Source organism: Pteronotus mesoamericanus, unplaced genomic scaffold (assembly GCF_021234165.1).
Source record: "Pteronotus mesoamericanus isolate MK-2021 breed Mesoamerican mustached bat unplaced genomic scaffold, CSHL_Meso_final scaffold_85, whole genome shotgun sequence".
Taxonomy (NCBI): Eukaryota; Metazoa; Chordata; class Mammalia; order Chiroptera; family Mormoopidae; genus Pteronotus; species Pteronotus mesoamericanus.
Genome location: NW_026555329.1, coordinates 75,969,368 through 75,981,410, shown reverse-complemented (window position 1 = coordinate 75,981,410; position 12,043 = coordinate 75,969,368). Strand labels below are relative to the sequence as shown.

General features: G+C 46.9%; 1 pseudogene; it reads right to left on the bottom strand.

Annotated features, from left to right (window-relative positions):
- Positions 1–4,096: 4,096 nt before the first annotated feature.
- LOC129063268 (40S ribosomal protein S29-like) lies at positions 4,097–4,268 on the bottom strand (annotated as a pseudogene).
- Positions 4,269–12,043: the final 7,775 nt, after the last annotated feature.

The following is a 12,043-nucleotide window of genomic DNA, read 5'->3' as shown; positions in this document are numbered from 1 at the left end:
TTCTATTTCTTGCTAATGAACAAATCTTAAATCTTGTAACAGCTTCTTTGTAATGCCTTGAAACCCTGCTTTTTCCCTCAGAACATCCCTGCTTCATCTGAGGCTCCTAAAAGTCTCTCTTGTGGCATGGGCAGTCAAGACCTTGAATTAAATGTCCTCAAAGCTCCCTGCCAGCCCCAGATCCCCAGTTTCTGACTGTCTCTCTTTCCCAGTCAGTCACTGTCTGAGAACTCGTATCTTTTTTTTTCATCAGTGTCTCTGGGAAAAAGTCCAACTTCACCATCTCGCCAAGAAACACCATCAAGATACTCCTAATTATTAATATGCACAATTAAGATACCTCATTAGTCAAAAAGTCAATCTAATAATAATAGCATCTGCTTGTTTTGCTTCTATTCTGAATCTGACATTTGAACAAGGAGTGGTGTCTCCACCAATAGGGTGTCCCACCAGCGATAACGCCTCACAGCAGAAATCGTGGGTTAAGTTCTGGTGCCACCATGCTCAGGAGGGCAGATGAGAGAGGCCTGCCCACAGAAGGCTGCGTTCCTGGAGGAGAAAGGGAGGACAAGGCTCTGGGTTTTCCAAGTGAAGTCGAACCTGCTCTGACCCAGGTCTGGGAGCCACCTGGATAGGAGGGAAAAAGTGAGACAGAAAGAGCCCTCCTCCAAAGAAGTCACACTTTGTGCCCCAGCTTCCAGGGGAGGACGCCCTAGTTGAATGACTTGGGGATTTATCTTCCCCTAAAGGATTGTTCTGACAGGCACAAAAAGGCATATATAAGGACACTCCTTGCTGCTTTGTTTATAATAGCAAAAATCTAGAGGGGAAAAAAAGCATAAATACCATCATTAAATCACTGGTCACCCCTCTAAGAGATATTTAGGAAATTTATGTGGTTGTTTGTGATGTCATGATCTTTGGGGTTACTACTAACATTTATTGGTTGGGGCCTACAGTGTACCCCCTTCAATAAAGAATTTGCCCCATCTAGCAAGGACTTTGGGTGTCCTACCAGACACTGAGTTACGTAGGTGAAAACATAACATCTGAGCAAAGAACTAAGCTCTGCCATATATAAATACAAAGTAATTTTCGCACAATTTTAATACACAATGACTTTTCTAAGAATAAAAGCAAAATAAATGGAGACCTTGGGGAATTTTGTTTGGTTTGAATCTTTACCAGGAGTTGTTCATCTCAGAAAAATCATGAAATTAACATCAACATCACCCCAGATTTTAAATCAACACCAAAACACACTCAAGTCTGTCTGCATCTGGGGCTGCAGCCCTCGCGTGTATGTGGAGGTGCGGGCGTCTGCCTGCTTTCTGATGCCATCTGCCACAGTGTGCCTGAGCCACGTGTATGTCAACATACATGTTAGTTTATTTAAAACTGTTTTTCCTTCTACCTTCATATTCCAGCCAAAACAGTATATTGATTTTCATTATATTTAAGTACATTGTGTTATTAATTTTATTTCAGAAGAGTATGGGAAGGTGTTCCCCAATATTTTTATAAAAAGGGGCCATTGGTCCAGAGTATTTGTAATTAAATAAAATATGATACATTATACTATGCAATACTCTGCAACAGTTTAAAGGATTAGCTAAATCTATATATTCTGTAATAGAAAAATCCTTAAGACACATAGCTGAGTGAAGAAAGCTGACTCAGACACTTATACAGCATGTACAGCGTATATGTGTGTAACATATACGCACAAAACCACATTGTATGTGATATACATATAGAGAGAAAATGCTTATGGAGGAAATGTCTGAAAGTTCACAAATGAGCTGATAACAAGGGGATGGAATCAAGAATTAGGAGTCAGGTGGGTTTCTGCTTTATTTGCAATGCTCGAATGTGTATAGAGAGCACATAGATATTCATGACATAATTCAAAATTCCTCAAATAAAAATTTGGAAAAGAATTTTTGAGAAGAAAAAAACAACAACAAAACACCACGCTTGAGCTCTCTCACTTGTCACCCCTGTGTTGGTGGCGTGAACTGCAGGACCAGCCCTCTGCAGGACCAGCCTTCATGCAGCGAGGCCACGCCTGGGTCCCTGCTTCCTTCCGCGTGGAGACAGGGAGAGAAGGCGCTCTGCCTTGGGCCCCAGCCTAGTTCAGGCGGGGTCCTCCATGGAACGCACACTAGGAGGAAGTGGGCGTTCTGGCCCAAAGGCTTGCCCCCTCCGGGGAACAGCCTTGTACCATCACCACAAGCCTTAAAGGAGGCCCCACACCTTCACCCACCTTTCAGCTTTACACACAGGAAACAAAGGCCATGCAGCCAATAGGATAGGACTGAGCCAGACCGAGCTCCCTCCCTCTGGTCCAGACCAAGACTCCATGAAGCATCAGGGGACCCCAGACACATAACAGAGCGGGGCCAGGGACGTCAGAGGAGGGTTGGGGGGAACTCCTGGGCCTTCTGCCATCACCATCGGGTGGAGGGCTCAGCACACTCTGACGAAGAAGTGGGCACCTCATCCCATGGTCCCGTGTGACTAAATCATAGCGATCTTGGGGGTTATGGTCAGCAAAAGTGCCCCCTTCCTGTATTCCACTGGGCTTATTGCCAGTATCAGATACAACAGACAGCTTGGAAGCCACCTTTGGTAAGGCAGCTACAGCAGCAGTAGAAGAGCACAACTGCACAGCCCCGTGTGGAGGGAGAGTTTACAAATATAAAAGATACCTTTGTATGTGGAAGTCATAGCGATTTCCCAGGTCCTAACCGCCTGAGGGACAGATGATGCGTCACAGTGACAGGAGGCTCTTGGGTGCCCTGCCAGTCTGGTCTGTGATCTCCACGCTCAACCCCCTGGGCCGCACACCCCCACACAAGCTGTGCGCGGTCCTGCTCCCGCAGCTTCCAGGCTCCTGCTGTCACTGATTGTCCTGGCTGCTGCCCACGTGCTCAAGTCACCACCCACACCCTGCGATCCTACCTCAGGGGAACATGCTCTCTCCGTCAACCGTATAGAAAGTCAAGCCTTAGAGATCACACCGGTCTTTTCCATCAGGAGACACATGTGAGGCAGGAAGCTCAGGACCCCTGAGAAAGCTTCCTGGTTAAAAGACCAGTGTCCCCTGATGGCTCACACACCTTTGCTGTCTCTAAACCCAGAAGCAAGTTCCCTGCCATCCAGGCGTCCAGTTAGCTGACATTCCTTCCTTCTCCTTTATTTTTTTAATGCAGTGTTCCCAGAGTCCCAGAACCTGGCCATCGCTAACAAGCTCGTCACAAGAACACAGAGAGATGAGCATTAGATGTATTGAGAGTCCTGGACAGCCTGGCTCAGTGGATTGAGCATCGGCCTGCAAAGCAACAGGTCGCAGATTTGATTCCCGATCTCAGCACACACCTAGGTCAGGAGTAGGTACCTGGTTGGGACGCATGCAATCTATGGTTCTCGCCTACAATGATGTTTCTCTCCCTCTCTCTCTCTCCCTGCCCCTCTGTCTAAAAATAAATAAATAAAGTCTTTAAAAAAAAATGTAGTGAGAACATGAGCTCTGGTTTTACACTGTCAGGTTTGATGGTCACCTTTGCCATTACTAGCTGTGTGACCTTGATCTGTACACGACAACATCCCACAGGGTTCTGACAAAGGTTAGAAGGATGCACACAGTGGGCTTCACACAGCTCTGGTTCACAGGAGAACCACAAGAGCTCTATCCATGCCCGGACCCAGGCCACCAGGGAGGTGTGCAGACAAAGTGCCCATTATAACTTTCCTACACAGCAATGTACATGTTAAAGGCCTGTATTCTGACTTACATGTTATCTCCTTTCTTTAGTATGGCCTCCTTAAAACACTTCCATAGAGAGTGGGAATTCTTTTTTCTTTTTAACCAGAGTTCAGCATGAATACTTCTATATAAAATAAGTCACAAATTTTAAAGATGAATCCACTGAGAAGATAATAGTAAATTTTAAAAAGGGGCTTTCTATAATCACGTGACTATTCCATGCGCATGAAAACACTTATAATTGAAGTTTTTGTTTTCTGTACAAAGAGCTCACGTTGTTTCTGCGGTAAGGTAGATGTCGTGAATGATCCACTCACAGAAGTTCACTTAATGCAACATAATGAAGCCTGTTTCCTTCGCGTACTGATGGAAACACGGGCGGTACGCCTTGAGGCAGTGTTTCCGGATCGGACCAAGCTGGTCTGAGCAGATGCAGCAAGGCCGGAGGACCCTGGCAGAATTTTCTCAGATGGCTCCGGTGGAGCTGCTGGTGACCCATCTGGCTCTCTCAGATGCCACGAGGCAAAAGGAAAAAGGAGAGAGTTCCTTAGAAATTACGCTGGGTTCATTTTGACCTTGTTTTTGGGATCTTCCAGTCAATAGTCTTCGTGGAATCATAGATCTTAATACTGGCAGGGCCTTAAAAGATCATGTGGCCCTGCTTTGGATGAGATCTTCTTGTCCCCACTCAAAGCCAGGAGAGCTCAAACCGCTTGCCCAGGGTCTTATCGCTAGTAAAGGGAGGGGGCTCACAGGGAGGTATGATGTAGCCAATAAAATTAGATGTCTGGTCACTTCCATTGCTTGCGAGTGTCCATGCTGTCAAACTCTCTATCCCCTAAGGACCAAGAGACTTTCTGGACAATGACCATAGTGTCCGACGGGCCAGTTATAATTAATGCTTCCTCAAGACCCAGCAATAAAGGAAGGGATGATGATGGTAATGACAAGGTCAATGCCATGCTTCTGTTATCCTATCCGTTTTCTTTTTAGTCCCGAGAATTGCAAAATGGCAGTGAGGGATGTATTTCAAGCTGGTAAGGTGATAAAGGAGCAGAGAACACAATCAAACCCTCCCCAGGAAATAAAAGACACGTAAAGAACTGAGTAAACTTGGCCCCTCTTCCAGATGAATCCACTCGGAGCGGCAGGCCAGCGCCACGGAAGGGCGGTGGAAGAGCCCACCCGAGGGAGAGAGCCCGCGGCACACGAGCCCCGGGCAGCAGGTCTGCAGTCTCAATCCAGCTGGACTGTTGGTCGATAGAAATCCTTTGTCACCAAGCAGGAGCCTGAGGCAAAACACAGGGCTTAGAAGAGCAGACAGCGGGAATAGACCACACTAATCAAAGAAAACATAGAAAAATACCAGCAGAGTTGAAATTGTTGCTCCTTTCATTCTCCTACCGGCCGCCAAGCAGCAGAGCAAAATAAAAAGACCACCTGGGCCATGGGTCCTTGGCCTCCTATCCTTCCGAGAAAACTAAGAATCTGACTCTGCAAAGGCCATCCAATGACACAGTTTCTACAGAAGGCTCTACAGGGAGAGAAAGCTGAGGTCACATCTAGGTCCCCCCTCACTGCGAATCTTCCTAAGTGTCCTCTTGCGTCTTGACCCTTTTTAACCGATGATTTGCTCTGAAAGGCGCCTGCCTGATCTCGACATGCTCTCCTGTCCTCTCGCAAACTACCTGCTTCCAGGCAGGCCTCTGAGGTGCCCTGCCCTTCACCCGCCACCACTACGCCAGCTCAGTCATCGCAGCCAGCACCCCCCACTCAGCCAAACAAAAGCCTGATTGACGGTTTGATTCAAGCTACAATTCCGCACCCAATTCCAATGTGGGAGTTTTTCCCCCCACACCGTCGAGTCAATTCTGAGATACCAGCTGGGTTGTCCTACAACTCAGTGCCGACACCATCTACCCAGAGGTAGTATCCGATCCCACGGGTTATGGGCTCAGCCCTTCAGGATCCTCCTTCCACCTGAGACACCAGTTGCAAGACCAGACAGTTGGTCACCTGTGCTTCTGACCAACTGGCTATAAATCAGAGGTTCTCACGACCCCCTCCTGGGGCTTGATTAATTGGCTAGCGCCACTCACAGAACTCAGAAGAACAGTTTACTTACTAGATTATCAGTTTATTATAAAGGATATAACTCAGGAACAGCCAGAGGAAGAGACGCAAGGGACTCAGAGCTCCCCTGCTCTCTCCAGGCAAGCTGCTCTCCCCACCTCTCCCCACATTCCCCACCCTGAATGTTCTCCAACCCTTGCCCTTTGGGGTTTTGCGGGAAGCTTCATCGGGTAGTCATGATTGGTTAAACCAATGATGATTAATTCATCCTCCCACTCCTTTCCTCTCCCTTCCCCAGAAGTCAGGGGGTGGGGCTAAAAGTTCCAACCCTTTAATCACGTGGTCTGGTCCCCTGGCTACCTGCTCCCATCCCCAGGACTCTCCAAAAGTCACCTCATTAACATAGCAGAAGACCCTTGTTACTCTCCAAATGCTTTGGTTTCAGGAGCTCAGGGCCAGAAAAGGGTACGAAGACCAAATATTTATTTCTTATTGTAAATCACAGTATCACACCGATGTGTCACCATGATCTCTAAAGCTCTTTTCAGGGTGCAGCCCTTCATTTCCAAATGCCTCCTTTCACGTCGAGAACTGTTTTGTTTTTTTTTTAATCCCAGATACGACTCTACCACCATGATTGTACCCTACACGTAGGTTAGCCTCCCTCACCTCCCCGCCTAACCAGCCAGCACACCCTGCTACGGAGCTGGGGCAACGCCACTCATCTGGCCCTTGCACCCTCCACCTGAGCTGGAGCCCTTCTTATCTCTGACCTGGACCTGGGTCTCGCGGGCTCTCCCCCTCCCTTTGCACTTTCCTCCGCTGGCCACCAGATCTCAAAAACACCGTCCGCTCACATGGTTCCCTAGTACAAAACTGACTGCCTCCTGGTTACATAGAAAAGAAAGTTCAAATTCTGCCAGCTGGTCACCGAGGCCGACTCCCACCTGCCTTCCTGCGCGTATCTCCCTTCCTCCCTCCTCACCCCCGGCCCCACGCCCCCGGTTGCTGGCACATTCCCTTCTGTTCTTCAGTTCTCTGCCCAACCTCCTCCTTCTCCATACATAACAGAGGCTTTCTCATACAATCCCTTCCCTGACCCTGTTTTAATTTTTCTCCCAGTATTTCCCACCATCTGAAAAACATATTTTGTTATTTATTTGTGTGCTGTCTGGCTCCTCTCCCTAGAATGTAAACCAGCGAGTGAGGTGGGGATTCTTTTTTTCCTATTTTTTAAATTTACCCTTGTATATCCCCAGCACCCAGAAACAGTGCCTGGCTCATTTTAGGGCCTCCATCCCTTTTTGCTGAATGCATAAATGAATAAACTGCTCTGTTGAAGTCATTCTACCCACCAGGCTCCAAGCCAAGGCCACTTTTTTCCCATACTGTTCCTGTCAAAATCAGCCGCCTGTGTTTTCATGTTCTCTGCCTCCACCTTAGGGCTGCAGAGCTGTCTTCCATGGCGGGGGCGGGGGCGGGGGGGGCGGGGGGCGGGGAGTGGGCAGCAGGAGGCATTTGTACGCATGCGCGCGCGCGCACACGCTTCTAGAAGGTAAATGAACCACTGCAAATGAGGATGCTGAGTCTCAGAGAGGCGAAGAAAAATGTCCACTGTCCTACACCTAGGAGGCAGAAAGCCTGAACTCTACTCCAAATCAATCGGAATCCCAAGGCTACTGAGCATCTTTTCCCCTAAACTTGGTGCCTCTCAAGTGTCTTAATTTTGGTCTAAGAAATAGCCCTTTCCCATAATCATTTTAAAAAATAGAAGGGAGGGAGGCTCGAGAACAAGGAATAAAGGAAAAGAAACCATGTTGCCACTTTTCTGAGCCGGCACTCTGCCCAGAGGGCAAGGCAGCGTGGGCAGAAGAAGGTTTAATACCAGCGGAAGCATCTCTCTCCAGCTTGTACCTGAGGGGCACATTGCAAATAATGGTCACCCTTTCCTATCAGACAGCCTCTCCTACATGGCTTGGTTTCTGCTTTTTGGGGGTGTCAAATATTGAAGACTGAAAGGAGGACAAGCCCCACCCTCCCTTCCGTTCCCCTCCAGACCTTCCCTCCTGTCCTGTCAAAGGCCACATTACTGGGAGAACTAGGCAAGCTGAGGAAGCTTCTTTCTAGCCTAAAGCCTACCCATTTTCATGGCAATGAGGATGGCTGTCATTTTCATATCATGTTGATTAACAGTCTCGTGTTATTCTAAGATTTTATAAACAGTAATTACATCTATTTGCTATATCGCACACCTGGAATTTGAAGTTACAGATGCAGTTACCTACTTTCCTCACCAGGTGGCGCGGGGATTTTTCTGACCCAGGGCTTGGCTCTCTTCCTAACTCGAGGATATATTCAGAGAACTATACATTGATTCCTTAAAGAGGTAGCTGGTATCTGTATACTCAAAACTGTGTGTGTGTGTGTGTGTGTGTGTGTATTTATATTTATAACAGTAACTTTCTAACTAGGACTTTTTAGAAGAAATTGCAGATTGCCCTAACAGAATCATTTCAAAAAAAAACAAACCCCAAAAAACCTCTTCAAAGCATAAAAGGATTCAAGTTAATGCCCAATTAATAGAGCTCATACTTACCAAATACTTGCTTTATAAGACAACAATGTAATATCACCTCCAGACCATGGTACCAGTCACTGTGAGTGTGGGTTATGCCAATCTACATCCCAGTCGCCTTTAGTGGTTCATTTCCCAGACCTCCCAGCCCAGATGAGCAATAAAATGGTAAGTTTTTCAAATAAACTAAGTTAGCCTAACCCAAAAGGCAAAGCCCTCTCCTTCCTCACACTAGCTGAACTGGAATGACTTTGAAACACGGCTGGTTTTCCACTTGTTCTCCTCCTGCGGTTTAACCAGTAAACATTTTGACAAGGACCAAGTTTAGGCTCTTCTCCCAGAGGATCGGGTGTTTAACGCTTGTCTCAACTTGTTCTTATTAAATTTCTGACGTGCCCCAGCTCACTGAGCCACACTGGTTCTCATCCTTTCTCTGCCTCCCTTCTACCTGCCCGAGCAATAAAGCAGTGCTTTCATTGCTCAGGTCAGCCACACTGACATCGCAGGTAGTCAAATAAACAAGTGAAGGGAGAAACGCGACGGTTTCGCTCGAGACACACGCAAATGTTAGCATGAGGGATTCTGAATCCCGGCCCCTTCATGTGACAGGACCCCCTCCATGTTCTTCTGTCCTTACTCCAGAAATCGAATGAAGTCATAGGATTGTGAATTGGTTTTATTTTTACTTTAGAGTAAGATCAGTTAAGAATGAAGGTGCAGAAGGTATGGAGGTAAAGGCTGTACCTAAATACACACTTGGAAGCAACACATCATCCCAAGCAAGTTTCCACGTCAGCCCCTTAGTCTTGCCCGTCAGCACCAGGAACAATCCTACCCTCTTCCTTGTGGCTGCCACTGTCCATTCTTCAGTTCAGGCCTCCCCTGCTCTGTGGTCCAACCTAGAATGCAATGCAGGCTTACAGCTCCTCCACCACCTTCTTGCCCCTAAGACAAACAGAATGCTTTGGAGATTTTAATATGGCAAATATAGAGACAAATTTTTTTAAAAGCAAACGCAGAAAGAATTGCAATGTGTCCCAGGAGTGTCAGAGTGCCATTGATTCCCATAATGCCTCATCACCTAAATGGCTCAAGTGATTTCCCTTCGCTCTTTCTTTATTCTTCTTTTGCTTCTTCTTGAGATCCACACTTCAACTGATCATCCCTTTTAAGTCGGGGTCTGAAGCTACTCAGTCTCCTTCTCCAGCAGACATTTCCTTTGATTCTTCAGAGCTAGTTCACAAATGACCCTGTTCTGGAGGACACAAAGTGTATGGTGATCGCTTATCATATTTATAGTCACCTCTTATGCTATGAGGTAGGTGTTGGTCACCATTCCCCCCATGTAGTAGATCAGGAGGCCGAGGCTCAAAAAAGCTAGGTGGTTTGCCCAAGATCACACCGCTACTGAGTGACAGTATTAGAACGCGTGCTTCTGGAATCTGAGAAAACTTCAAACTGCCTCTATCTCAAAACAGCGCTATTTCTGGTATGAAGAGTTGCAGCTACCTAAACAATATCAAGTGTCTTCCTCCTAGCAAAGGAACAATGTGGAGGGAGGGAGGGAAGCGAAGAGGGATCACTGGGGCGGGTGGCATCGCTCAGAGCCGGCTCTTCATATATTTAAACAAGTAAGGAGCCATGGGGCTAACAAAGAGTCTCCTTTAGAAACGGAAGTACCTCCTGGGAATATTATACCTGTTTCAGAGACACCCAGACTAGCCAGATGAACCACAGGAGTTCATGGGAGTTGCCCAGTGCAGCAATTCAAGTGTAGAATGTTTAACCACAGGTCAAGAGGTCTTTAAAAATAAGGTGTTCTGTATGCAATGGAAGAGCATATAGCAATGAGAATAAATCAGTATCAACCACATGAATAGATCTCCCAAACATAAGTGAATGAAAGAACTCCAGACACACCAAAGAATGCATACCAGATGACTCTATTTTATAAAGTTCAAAACAGGCAAACCTAATCCCTGGGTTTTTTGTTTTAGGGTTTGAGTTTTGTTTTGTTTTGTTTTTGTATTTTATTGTTTATACTTTAAAGCAGGATTCTGTTTACCTTTGGGTAGGACGGATAGAGGGGTGGAGGTAGGGAATAAGACAAAATGTAGGTATTTACTACTTTTTTTTTTTGCTTCTGGAAACCCTGAATAGGGGCCCCAGACCATGGAGTCAGACAGAGCTGATTCTGCAGCTAACTGACTTTGAGCAAGTACCTTCAACTTTCTGTGCCTCAGGTTTCTCCATCTATAAAATGGGGCTAATGATACCTTCCCCAAAGTGTTGGTGTGAGAAGTCAATGAAACAATGCATGCGAAGGGCCGGGTGGCCTGTGAAGGCGCTGTAATACATGGCAGATGTGATCATCCTGCCCCTGCTACCTATGGCTGAGCAGAGCCAGAAAACAGATAGGAAAGAGCGAGACAGAAGCAAAGAGGAGTACCCAACTAGCCTGATGATCAAAGACGTGCAGGGTCCACAGGATGCCATACAGAGAAGGCTGTTTCTCCCCTCCCCACTGCCCACAGCAACCCCCAGAACATGTTGCCTGCAAGAGCAGGCCAGCCCCACGCAGCCCAGACAAAGCTGTCTGGGGCCCGTGCATGCAGGCCCATGCTAGGGCACATGATACCTACTAGTCTGATAAACTGGTGTGCAGTGATGCTCTCATCATGGCTGCTGGCAGCTTACTGGGTTACCCTCCAGGTTAAGCAGGGTTTTTAACCAGAGCCTATGAACAGACGCACAAGGCCTTGACCCAGGCTGGGTGGAATCTACCTTACCCCAGGTCAGCAAGGAGCCAGGCATCTCTAAGGTGCCCACACAGGGAATACTGGTTGGAAAGCGGAAGGAGCGAACTGCGGAGGTCCACAAAGTGGATGGGCCTTAGGGCTCACGCTGAAGGGGCAAAGCCAGACTCAGGAGAGACTACCTGAAATTGGGACCAGGACACATTTTGTCAGGAAGCCTGGGGCTAGAGGTGGGATTGACTGCAAAGGGCACAAGGGAATGTCCTAGGTGATGAAAGTGTTCTGTAATTGAAGGAGGTGGTGGTTACCAGGGTGTATACATTGGTCAGAACCTATTGAACTGTACACTTGGAATGGGTGCAATTAATTTTATGCAAATTATCCTGTATATAATTGCTTTGAAAAGAAAAAAAATAAATGCCTTAGTCACAGATGTTGTTCCACTGCAGGAGTAACCTGGGAGGCCTCAGCAACAAGAACCTTGGTAAGTCATATGTAGCCTTGTGGGGAGACAAAAATAACTTTTCTCCCACCTTCCAAGTTCTAGCTGAGCTAATAATCAAATTAACAGGAGACAGATTAACAGGAGAACATGTTCACAATTTATTACAGATGCACATGGGAGGTGGGGCAGGGGGAGGGCTGCCATGAGACATGAGACCCAAAAACCCATTGGGAAGTTGAGGTTTATATGCCATTTTGAACAAAACGAAGGGGTAGAGATTTGAGATTTTAAATGGAAAGCAGGTAATTCACAGGTAAACAAGAAAGAATAGATATGTGGCCAATGAATACTTGAAGGCCTACCCAAAAGCAGTGGGACTCAGGCAAGTTCAACAGGCAGGCTCTGCTAGGCTTCTCCCTGCCAGC